The sequence below is a fragment of the Bombus pascuorum genome, chromosome 7, assembly GCF_905332965.1.
Source record: "Bombus pascuorum chromosome 7, iyBomPasc1.1, whole genome shotgun sequence".
Taxonomy (NCBI): domain Eukaryota; kingdom Metazoa; phylum Arthropoda; class Insecta; order Hymenoptera; family Apidae; genus Bombus; species Bombus pascuorum.
The window spans coordinates 6746630-6757842 of NC_083494.1; the positions used below are offsets into that span (position 1 = coordinate 6746630).

The 11213-nt window shown below is 33.2% G+C and overlaps 1 pseudogene; it reads right to left on the reverse strand.

The window, feature by feature from the left end:
* Positions 1 to 296: 296 nt before the first annotated feature.
* Positions 297 to 5479, reverse strand: LOC132909069 (uncharacterized; annotated as a pseudogene).
* Between the last annotated feature and the right edge of the window lie 5734 nt (positions 5480 to 11213).

Below are 11213 nucleotides of genomic sequence, written 5' to 3' on the forward strand. Positions count from 1 at the left end.
TCTTTACAATCGATATACATCTATAAGCAGTTTAAGAAAAGTTGATCACTCCCCCATAAGTGAAGGCCAACTGCTATCACTTTGGTGTTACAATAGTCCTAATATCGATGTATTGTTATATGTAGTTAAATCTGATTGTTATATATATATATATTTTTTTTTTCTAATTTACCGCATGCTGAAAATAAATTAGTCATATAAAGATTCGCCGACCTAAGAACTAAGTGAACAGGGAGTTAAATTACAAATCATTTAAACAGGAATAAGCGCTATCTGCTTTTATGTGTGTGTGTGTGTGTGTGTGTGTGTGTGTGTGTGCATGTTCCAGTCAAAAGTAATTTAAATATTTTGTAACACACATATGGATACATAAATAATTTATAGTTGAGCAAAGATTTGTCCAGAGCGTCGAACTCTGAATGTCATTTGGGGTGTGGTCGTTGTGACATTTCCGTCTTGGAGTTGCTGCGAATTCGCATGTAAAGCCTCGTAAACAAAATTTATGCGCGCAGTTCACTGAAACTGTTTCGGGATCGCTGATGCATAGATAGATGATCATCTTTAGAAGGTTCGTCCTTTTGTGCACCACCAACGACAGTGGTCTGCAAAAACGATGAATATTTCGTTTTATCACAGAAACAATGTTGTTAATACTAGAATGACGATAAACGCTATTGTGTTTCTGACGCTACACAGTACAGTACACGGTTAGAGAACTTGTGTATCTTGGCACCACGGGTATTCAAGTACATATTACGGGTGTGGTTCTCATGGTCAGACGTGCTCAGATACGACGATACTTCGTTCGAGTAGTGGTTTAACCCTTCCTGCACTGAAAATCTGACATTTATTTTTATCCACATTTTCGTTTGCCACTATTCCATTAAATTTATTTATTTCTACATTAACAATTTGAACCTTTGCAAACAGCTTTCAGATTATTTGTTTATTTTGAAGAAGCTGTTGGAAATTGTCGGTGCAAAATTATATGTTGTATAGGCAAAAGTTGCTATAAAGCAATAAGCAGAGATTTCTAATTCGAATCAATAGTTACAGAGTCTGAACTTGCTTGATGCTTACTAAGTGGATGGTGAAAAATTAAGTAAAGCCTTTAAATTGTTAAGTTTCTATAGCAAGTTTCTTTGGTGTTATCTAGAAATTTGTAATTTCAATACCCTCAAATTGCATTCGATAAGTAGTTAGCAAAAATTAATGTAGTATCACTTTTTACGAAATAATATTTAATATTTCTATGAACGCAAGATAAGTCATTGACAATTTATTAACATCGTCCAAGTATCTTTATTTTACTCCAAATAATGTTCATTTTCGTTAAATTCTTATGTTTACGCAAGATATCGTTTTGGCTGCACTCATCGTATTGACAGAATTCCATAATCAGCGACGATGTCGAAGACTTATCGCAATCATAACACATATGATAAATGTTTTCAGCGAGGCTACTTTTAAAAACGTTATTTAACATAAATGCACGTTGGAGAATACCATACATGAATGGTTATGTACCTCGCCAGTGTGAAATTAAAACGAGGAGAAAGGCTACGTTCACCTTTTCTCTGATATCGATAATGTTTGCATTCCGGTCAGTAATCAAATTTTATATTCTGGCTCATGTACATTTCTTAAGCACGAATATGTAGCGATTACTGTAAAATGTAATATCTATGTTAGTACAATTTTTATACGTTTCTTGATCGTGTGATCCGGATGTACTATAATGCTATATGTATAGTAGGGTATAGTAGAGTATTTGACCATAATCAAATATAGTTTCGGAACACGTACGTTTAATATTTGTAACAGAAGAGAAGCACAAGTTTCTTGCGTCAGAATTGTTAATTCATTATGATCGATGGTCGGAACGATAGTTGAAGTATGTGGGCGTTGGTCCTATGCTTGTCACCTTCGAATTCCGATCGATCTAAAATAAACCAAAAAAAAAAAAAAATTAATGATTTACTAACGAACAAATAAAAAACAAACAAAAGAATTGCCGATGGAACAATCGTATATTTCTCTGTACATGTTAGGACAGAAGTCGTTGACTGCAACGATATGATACTCCATTATATCGGAGATTTTCTTTTATACGAAAATCGATTATTGTTTTATGTCGCAATTAGATGAATCTCCCATGCATTCGTTAAAATCAGCCGGTGAACGATAACATGTTAGATTCTATAGGTACAGAATAATAATTTATCGCTACCGTTACGCGGCATAACCATGCGTGAATCACGGAATTGTCGTGCAAGTGTAATGTGTAACCGAGAAATTACGAAATCTAGTCTTCGTGCCACGTGCACGTGCGCACCCTTTCTTTTTTATTCTCTTTTAATGAGGTCCTGGTTCCGGTTGCATTTATAATGTTTTACGCGATATTTAATTGTATTAAGATAGGACACGTAATTGGGAAAATCCAAGATACGATATCGATGAGTCGACACGCATATCTTTTACTTTGTCGTTTAAATGGATGTCCTCTGTGGCTATATCATTTTACTCTTGGTCCAGTTAAACATATTGACGTATGTTTAAATTTATATACTTCTTAATTAAAAGATATTAATCTCCTTCCTCCCTCGAATATAATATTAGAATATTTACGACGTATTTGATTACTTTTACGAGAGACGCTCAAAATGATTTCCCTTATTTCAATGTATGGATTCATTGGATTTTTATTTGTGCGAATACTTGAAATCCATTGTATACTCAACATCTATCGAAAGTGTTGAAACGTGCACTTTGCCATAAGATTGAACGAGACTTTCGACAAACTCGTGGAAAAAAAAGACGTCTCTACGCATGCATTGAAATACAGGGGTCATCTTGTGCATCTCTTACGTGAAAGTAATTAAATACGAAATGATAGAACACAAAACTCACAAATATCGTAAACAAGATGAAATACGACATATGTTGATATCAACTTTGTTTATTGTTTTTAGGTGCTGAATCCGCCCCTCAAATATTGCCCACTTATTATGAAACACTCTGTATGTGTTGATATCAGGTAAAAAAATTCTGTTCCTATGCTTCGCATATATAGTGAAATTTTATATCTATTACATTTGATATTTACTTTATTTTTACATTTTTATATTTTGTTTCATTCTTTAGTTTGGGTATAGATGGTATAGCACCAATAGATTTAGAAGTAACTGTATTTATAGAAAAGAAAAATAAATATTTTTTCAATCTAAATCTTACAGAGTTACTCGTGTGCAAGATTTAAGATTTTCTCGCGCCGAATCATTTCATGTGTATTTTGAATAAATATCTTTGCAAAATAGAAAGTAGAAATTTGACGTTCTTTAAATGGAATGAAATTCTTTGAGATGCATGCTCGTAAACGAGTTTAACATTGAAGGATATTATTTTTCTTATTGAAGAATTTATTTTTCATTATATTGCGTCCATTCTAAGATTTTAAACAATACACACTCGTACCATCTTTGCTATTTTTAGTATTATTAAGTATTTAGTATTATTAAAATAATAAAAATTAAAAAGATATAAATAATAAAAATAAGTAACAAACATCTGATAGGATATGAAATTTCATGAATATGAAATAAAATGTTTAAAAATTCGGAAAAATCAGTAAACAAATTGAAATTTAAATTTCCAATTACTCGTTGATAAGATGTTTCGAATTTTCGTACTATTTCATAGTTTCACTACCTTTTAGAATAGTTTCATGTTTCGCAAACGTTTTGGAATTCGTAAATACGTGATAACATAAGTAACACAATTAAAATCTAAAGAAACATCTAAAACGAAATGAACAAAAAGGAAACAATAAGTGTTGCTTACACCATTTCACGTTGTGATATAAGTAAAACTAATCAAAATGCAGGGTAAGAAAAGTATGAAATGGACATAGTATTATTATATTGTATAGTATTTGAGACGTAACAAATGTCAACTTCCGCTGATAGATTTTTAAGATATTATAGATTATCTTTTTTTGCTATTAAAATTATTTAGAAAAGCTCACAAATGATAAAAAATTTACCAAATGTCGAATAAGAGAAATTGCAGAGAATAAGAGGAAAAAAATTTATAAAAGTTTTATTCCCACGTAATAGAATTTCGTAATTTTTTGTAGATTTTCAGAATTTTACCCGTCACTGCATATCTGCGTTGTACACGATGGAAAGTGGTCGCAATAATTCTCGATCTCGTTCAGAGGCTTCCTTCTTCCAAGGGTAAGGAAAGGTGTTTGCACGTGTCCCTCGTACTACGTTATATTGCAATCGTTTGCAAGTTGTTCATTGTTGATTGCACAAGGAACCGAGCGAGGTGCATATACCTATCACGGGCCTTTGCGCAGCAGGCATCTGATCCGCTTTCAGGTTTTTCTACGGGGTTACCATCGTATGCAACGGTACGCGTTCTTTCCTCTGGCAATTTGCTCTTAATTTCGGACCACTGACTAATTTCTTATTGCACACATAAACTATCATGATAGCTATACAACTTCTAGAAATACCTGTGAAAGTTTAGCGTTATTAATAGATGTTAAAGAGCACCTAAGTTATATTAAATTCAACGCTTTGTTACAGTATACGAGTATTATCCGAGGACGTATCCCGTATAACATAAAACACAAACATACCTGTAATCGAATTTCTCGCCGAAGGACCACATTTGTGCCAATGCAGATCTGTGGTTTGCTTATACTACTCGGTTTCTCATGATTGAAACTTTATATAATTATAATATTAAACGAATTACATAAGAGAGGAAATGAGACGTCCAACAGAGTTTTAATATTTATGAAATTAATTACCGATATGTTCGATCTTACGGCGCTCACTCGAATCTTCTATTTCTTCTTTGATATTATCTTAAACATTCTCTTGCAGTAATACGTATGATTCAATTTTCATCGAATCGATAATAGGAAGCTAAAGAGTAAACAGTGCAAAATTATTCTGTATTGCGCCTATACCATACATCTGACCCCCTTTCATTGTCAGTCTTTTCTTCGGGTTCACTGGCGTGTGTCGATTCACGCGGCATGCACGTTCCTGGTTCTGACGTTTTCGATGCATTTTACGCGTACCGCATTTACGATCCTATTTTATTATAGTATTGTTACCGTTTCAGAATTTTTAAGATACTAATCGTGTAAATTTTCGCAACTTATCTTTTCTTATCGTCAGATGTTTGCAACGTTAAAATGATCAAAGTCAGTGACACTGAACTCTCGTTTACCGCAATATTCTGAATAATAGGTTCGATAACTGCCGCTTAAAATCACATCGAATCGTCGATTTACCATATTCGGTGGTTGATCATTATCATGCAATTATTTCAGTCGTTTATAAAAGACAAATTACCATAGTTTGTAATTACTTGGAGAAACGATGTTTATCTGATGCTTTGTATCTAAGATCAAAGTTAGAGGCAAACAATTGCAATCAGAATGGTCTACTACTGCTGGCATTACTAATCTCAATCTCGATCAATATCGCAATTACTTCAGGTCTTTATGTTGAAATAAAACTTTCGCGGTTCTATAAATCGTAAAATAAAAGGGAGATAAAAGTCTAAGTATAATCCTTTGTCATCACGAAATATTTTTCGGTCGTATATTCTGAAAAAAATTGTTGATTTAAAACATCTTGAGATACGGTGGAACCTCAATCAACCGGGCCTACCTTGGATAATCGAAAACTCGGATAATACGGAAAGGTCTGTTACTGTTCGTAAATCGTATAACAAAATCATAGGAAAGATTTTGATGATGTAACGTTGTACACGTATTTAGGTCTAATTAATTATTTGATCGGTTAAAGGTTTGATTAACTGCTTTCACGATACCTATGTACACTTTCATACTCCTCGGGTTGAAATTTCGGAGAAAGTGAAGTTATGCTGAAGTTCGAAGTATCTCGAATAATACGGAACTCCGGGTAACCGATACTCCGCTGTATCAAATAAATGCGAGGTATTTTGTACGAATCTTTTTATGATTCTTACGTGTTTTAACATTGAAATTACCGATCTGTATACGTTTTAAAATATAGTGTACATAGATGATTATAAACAAATTGCTACAACGAAAATAAGTAAATATATACAGGGTGGTTTAAATTTCCTAATACAAATAAAGTGAAGGAGATTCTGTGACTCGAAACAAAAATGAAATTGCGTTGGGGTTTTATTTTAGCAAATGATAAATGAGTTTCGAATCTTATCAAGTATACGTGATTGTGATCGTCTAATTCTCAAGCAGAGATAGAATTTTTGACAATCGATGGGACTTTATTTCACGTGCGACAACAAGCGGAAAATGTAGGATAAAAACTTGTTCGAAGCTTCGTTTCGAAGGAAACAAAGTCTGAAGATGTTCGATTAAAGAACTTGTCTCCTGCTAGCATATTTGATGAATTTTCAAAATTGATTTTTCCGAAAATTGTATTCTTATTTTTTCATAAGGAATCGTTCGGATCCTGTACATTGTATATCGTAGTATATAATTTCTAAATTGATACGACGCGATAGAAACATCTACGTTTCACATTATACGCAAAAACTCGTAATAAATGTTTATTATTATTATCGTTAAAGCTTAAGGTGTCCTTAGATAAAAATAACAGAAATTCGAAAAAAGTTATACTATTCAAATTAGTTATAATTAGGTAATTAGGTATATTACTGAATCTGAAACAATAGATAGCTTTCAAGCATTTCTGCCGTATAAATTAGATAGATCTGTGGAATAAAATTTAAGCTATTCATCTCATTTCATTTACCACCCAAAGAAACTCGTAAAAGTCATGTCGAGTTATTAAAAATATTTACGTCATTAATATAGTAATATATGATGGACTAAGGTTTGTGACCAGTATTTTTTATGTTTGTATGTTTATAGCTTCCTGCAGTAAATTACGCCTAAGGCAAAAGAAGTCCTTGTAGAGTGGGTGGAGCAGAAATTGACAGGAAGTTGTTTGGTCGTTGATCGAAGTCGATGTTTATCGGTCTTTCTTTGGCAGCGTACGCGACGATGAAATCGATTACTTGGTGAACAGGTCATTACATTCCTCGAAACAAAACCAGAGGTAGCAGTTATAAGGCTGATTGGTTTGTCAATATGGGTTTCTGAAACTCATTAATTATACCGATTTATTCCAGATCATATCCTGGTCTTTCAATATTACTATTTCTTTACGTAATTCTAAGTTAATGCGTGTAATACGATCTATAATTCATCACAACCCCATTTGCATATCATTATTGCCAGCTAGTATCGACAAAATATGCAACGAATAGAAAAAATACCTGTTTAAGATGTACGTAACGAAAAATCCCCTTTTTAATACAGTACTTATAACGCGATCAAAATTATTTTCATAAAAATGTTCCGCTACGATTTAGTTACAATCTTAGTAAAGGCGTATTCGATTGACGATTGATATTTTTACAAAATTCTTAAAAAATATGAAACAAACAACCAAATATAAAAGCTATCGGGCAAAAGCGATTTATACGATCTTATACGATATTATATTTATACGATTTATTCGATATACAAGTTCTTCCTATCGTACATTCAATTTCACGAAGTGATTGTACCATACGTATGTGCAAGATGTATTTAAAAGATAGCAAGGCCGAAGTCGTATGTTGGGAACCACTGTCTTTGTAAAAATCCGATAAAACGAATCGAAACTTGTATCTCTATTTTCAATTTTAGCTTCAGCTTGACAAAACTTAATATGCGCAAATTATATTGCTTCGTATTAACGATTCGTACGAATATGTGTGTGGTAGCAACGTATAATATACCGAAAATAGATCAACGCTATACAATCAAAAATTCCATGCTAAATTTCATAAGGCGTAATTTAGGAATTTGAAAAGGGTTATATCGTACTATTTCTAACATATTTTCACATATCTTTGGCACGTTTAATTTTACATCAATTTATTACGTCAGTTTAATTTAATTAATTATACGTTTCACATATTTTGACATATAAAATTTGCACGAACATCCGCAGCTTAACCATTCGTAACTCTTTTTTTTGAAATTTTGATTAAATTAAACGTATTCTTGCTTCTTCCTTTTACTTACTTAGTTTTATACAGCAACGAATCAAAGTAAAAACTTCGTTTTCTCGGAAATAAAATCTTACTGACGCGAAATATTTAGAACGCGGGATTCAGGTATTCTTTTGAAAATATAATTTCTAATACGAAAAATACCGACGCGAATCATTAGCTTTTAAGGATGTCAAGATTACGGTTGCGTCATGACGAAAGCGAAGGAGAAACCGAGGAAATCTATCATGTACGATTTTTCAGTCTTCTATTTACTTATCAAGTAACTTGATTCAGGCACCAGCAACAAATAAATGTTCAATGCGAGAATTATGATCAAAGTGGTAACTGTAGGATCTGTATAAGCAACGATTAAGAGACATTTACGTTGCTTTGAGTAATCGGCTGTTCGATATGAAATGTACATATCCCAAGAGAAACGGAACGCCATTGTCACGCACTTCGTAGAAACGGCATAAATTTCGACAAATCAGTTTGACAGTATCCCTTTGTGCAAATTCGTGCGATAAATTGCATATTGTTCGATGTTTCTTAGTAAAAATGGTTAATTTCCAGAAAATTGTACTAATGCTGCACAACGTTGATTCCTTATAAAATCGCAATTTGGATCTTGTCAAGGTAAATTCAATCTTCTGGAGTGAAAAGAATAAGAAATGATACAAATTTTTAGCATTTTAAGGTTTATCGTATAGATGCTTAATGCTCGTTATATAATTCCATAACACGACGACAAATTTTTATTAAACCACATTTTCTTTACACAGAACTCTTTGCACACTGTGCGACGAAAACAACAGAGTTGTGCTTAATTCAATTTTGAAAGTACTTATTAACTGCATTAACTTAAACTACTTATGTGTTTAAATAGCACGAAGCACTTGTCTCTCGCAATTATTGTAGTTCCCAAATAATTTATACGAGTGACATTATACTTAAGTAACGATGTATCGTAAATAAGTAGTAGGTATCGTAAAATTCTTTTTACATGTGTAAAGTGACGAGTAGGAAAATCATTTTGCAGTTTTGTTTCATTGTAACTACATAAATCATTATATCTGTTTGTGTCGAATCGGAACATTCTCAAACGAATAAGAAATCTATTAAAATCGTATTTTTATATCTCCCCTTACGTTTCATGTTCTTTCACATAAAGAATTTTATTTTCTCCTGATATTATCGCTGTACATCTAACACTGTCGTTGCTCGTATACGGCTTACTTATCACAAGAGAACAGAGAATAATCATGCACAAACGATTTCACAATACAAGCATTACACAGAACGCTTTTACACCGATGAACAAACATTTGTCAATTGATTCTGAGAATAAGTCATATAAATATTGTCACTTCAGAATTCTGCGGAATAAAAATGTATTTTTAATTTTTGAAGGTAAGAAATACGCACCTGTATTAAGAAAGTTAAATCTTTGCGAATAAAATGTAAAAGATACGAAAAAGGTTAAAGATTCGGTTAGTTCATCGTAATTTTCCTTAACAACTTTCGCTAAGAATATTTCCTGCGCATAATTGCCACGCGAATGAATTGCTCGATTTTTATTTGTCCCTTCCCCCTCTGCCTCTTAGGAATCTACAGTTGCATTTAATAGACGCGACAAAATACATACGTTGTTTATGCTTGAATAATTCATATTTTTACTTAAGATTGTTCCTTATTACGTTTATTTTCGTGCTTTAAATACGCTTCATTATTTCTGCCTCGGCTAAAAGAATGAAATAGCGTCATTTAAAAACACTTGGTCGTAAATGTATTCCTTTGATTTTCCTAGCAAGATTTATAACTTCGATTTCTCAATGGAATATATGAAGGGATTCGGTGTATCACTTTTAGGAAAAAATTGCAATAGATTTTCCAAAAATTTTGTAGAAGTTAGCAGGTATCCTAATTTCATCAAAGGTATTAAATTACCGCTTAAAAATTCCTAATTGCTTGTTTGATAAAAAGTGAACCTGAGTTTTTAAATAACAAACAGACGAATAGATGCTTGAGTTTTTACATATTTTAAATTATTATCCACCATAGCAAAGAGGATAGATTACGATTATTACTTTATATTTGCTCCGTTCTCATATTTAATCTTTTATGTAGCCAAAAATTGCAAATATACTATGCAAAATTAACTACCTAATTCGCGGAAAGCCTATACTAAATGTATTAAGGACAAGTAATACTGAACTACGTTATTCTTTCTCCATAAACTTTAAATATATTTGAACTGATTCCAAATTTTTAAACGCTAATAATTTGATCATTGAAACGTTGCTTCACAAAAAAGAAAAAATAGAAAAAAGATATATTCTAGGGAAGATTTTACGGCATTAATTATTATTGACAATTCCCTTTTGAGCTACGTGTATGCAACTGAGCGGAAATACCATGGAAAGAAAGAGCCTTGAGACGACTGAAACCGAAGATATGTACATTTCCTTGAACATGTATTCGCATTACCTGTTCAAGTTAGAAACCGCAAATAATGGAACGCGTGGTTCTTTGAAACTAGGGACGAGCATTTAGCATCCGTGGATAGACACGTACAGTATCTCGAAACACAGAAGGTGAACGTAGGTGGGCCCCTTGCAGATTCCGATACAGTTATACCGTTCTACGTGCAAAGAAATGAAAGGTTCTGGAGCGCGATGCATCTAAAGGATTCGAGAGGAGAAGGCACCTCGAGAACGCGATAAAAATGTCCCTCGACAGAGAAGAAACACGCGAATGAAAAAAGACGGTTGAAACGATGGTAGACATGTGATAGGGTTGTAATAACTGTTCGTTGCTATACAGTTCAACCTCGTGATACCTTCCTTCCCCTCTGGCTTTCTTTCTTCTTTTTCGTCTTCATCTGGCGCCCGAACGTCGAACGGCGTGAGTCTTTGCTCGTGTTGCGTAGCCGCAACAACCCGTGAGACCGAATTGCGAGATTAGATGCAAGTAAGAGAGTCGTTATACATATATATAATGGGAAAGGAAGCGATGCCTTTAAACAGTTTAAACAGACCGATTACGTTTAACCGTCTCGTCGCGCCGCGTTTACGGCCGTGATTCGAATGCTTTATTTATGCTGCAAGAACAAGAACGCGAATAGTACGTAA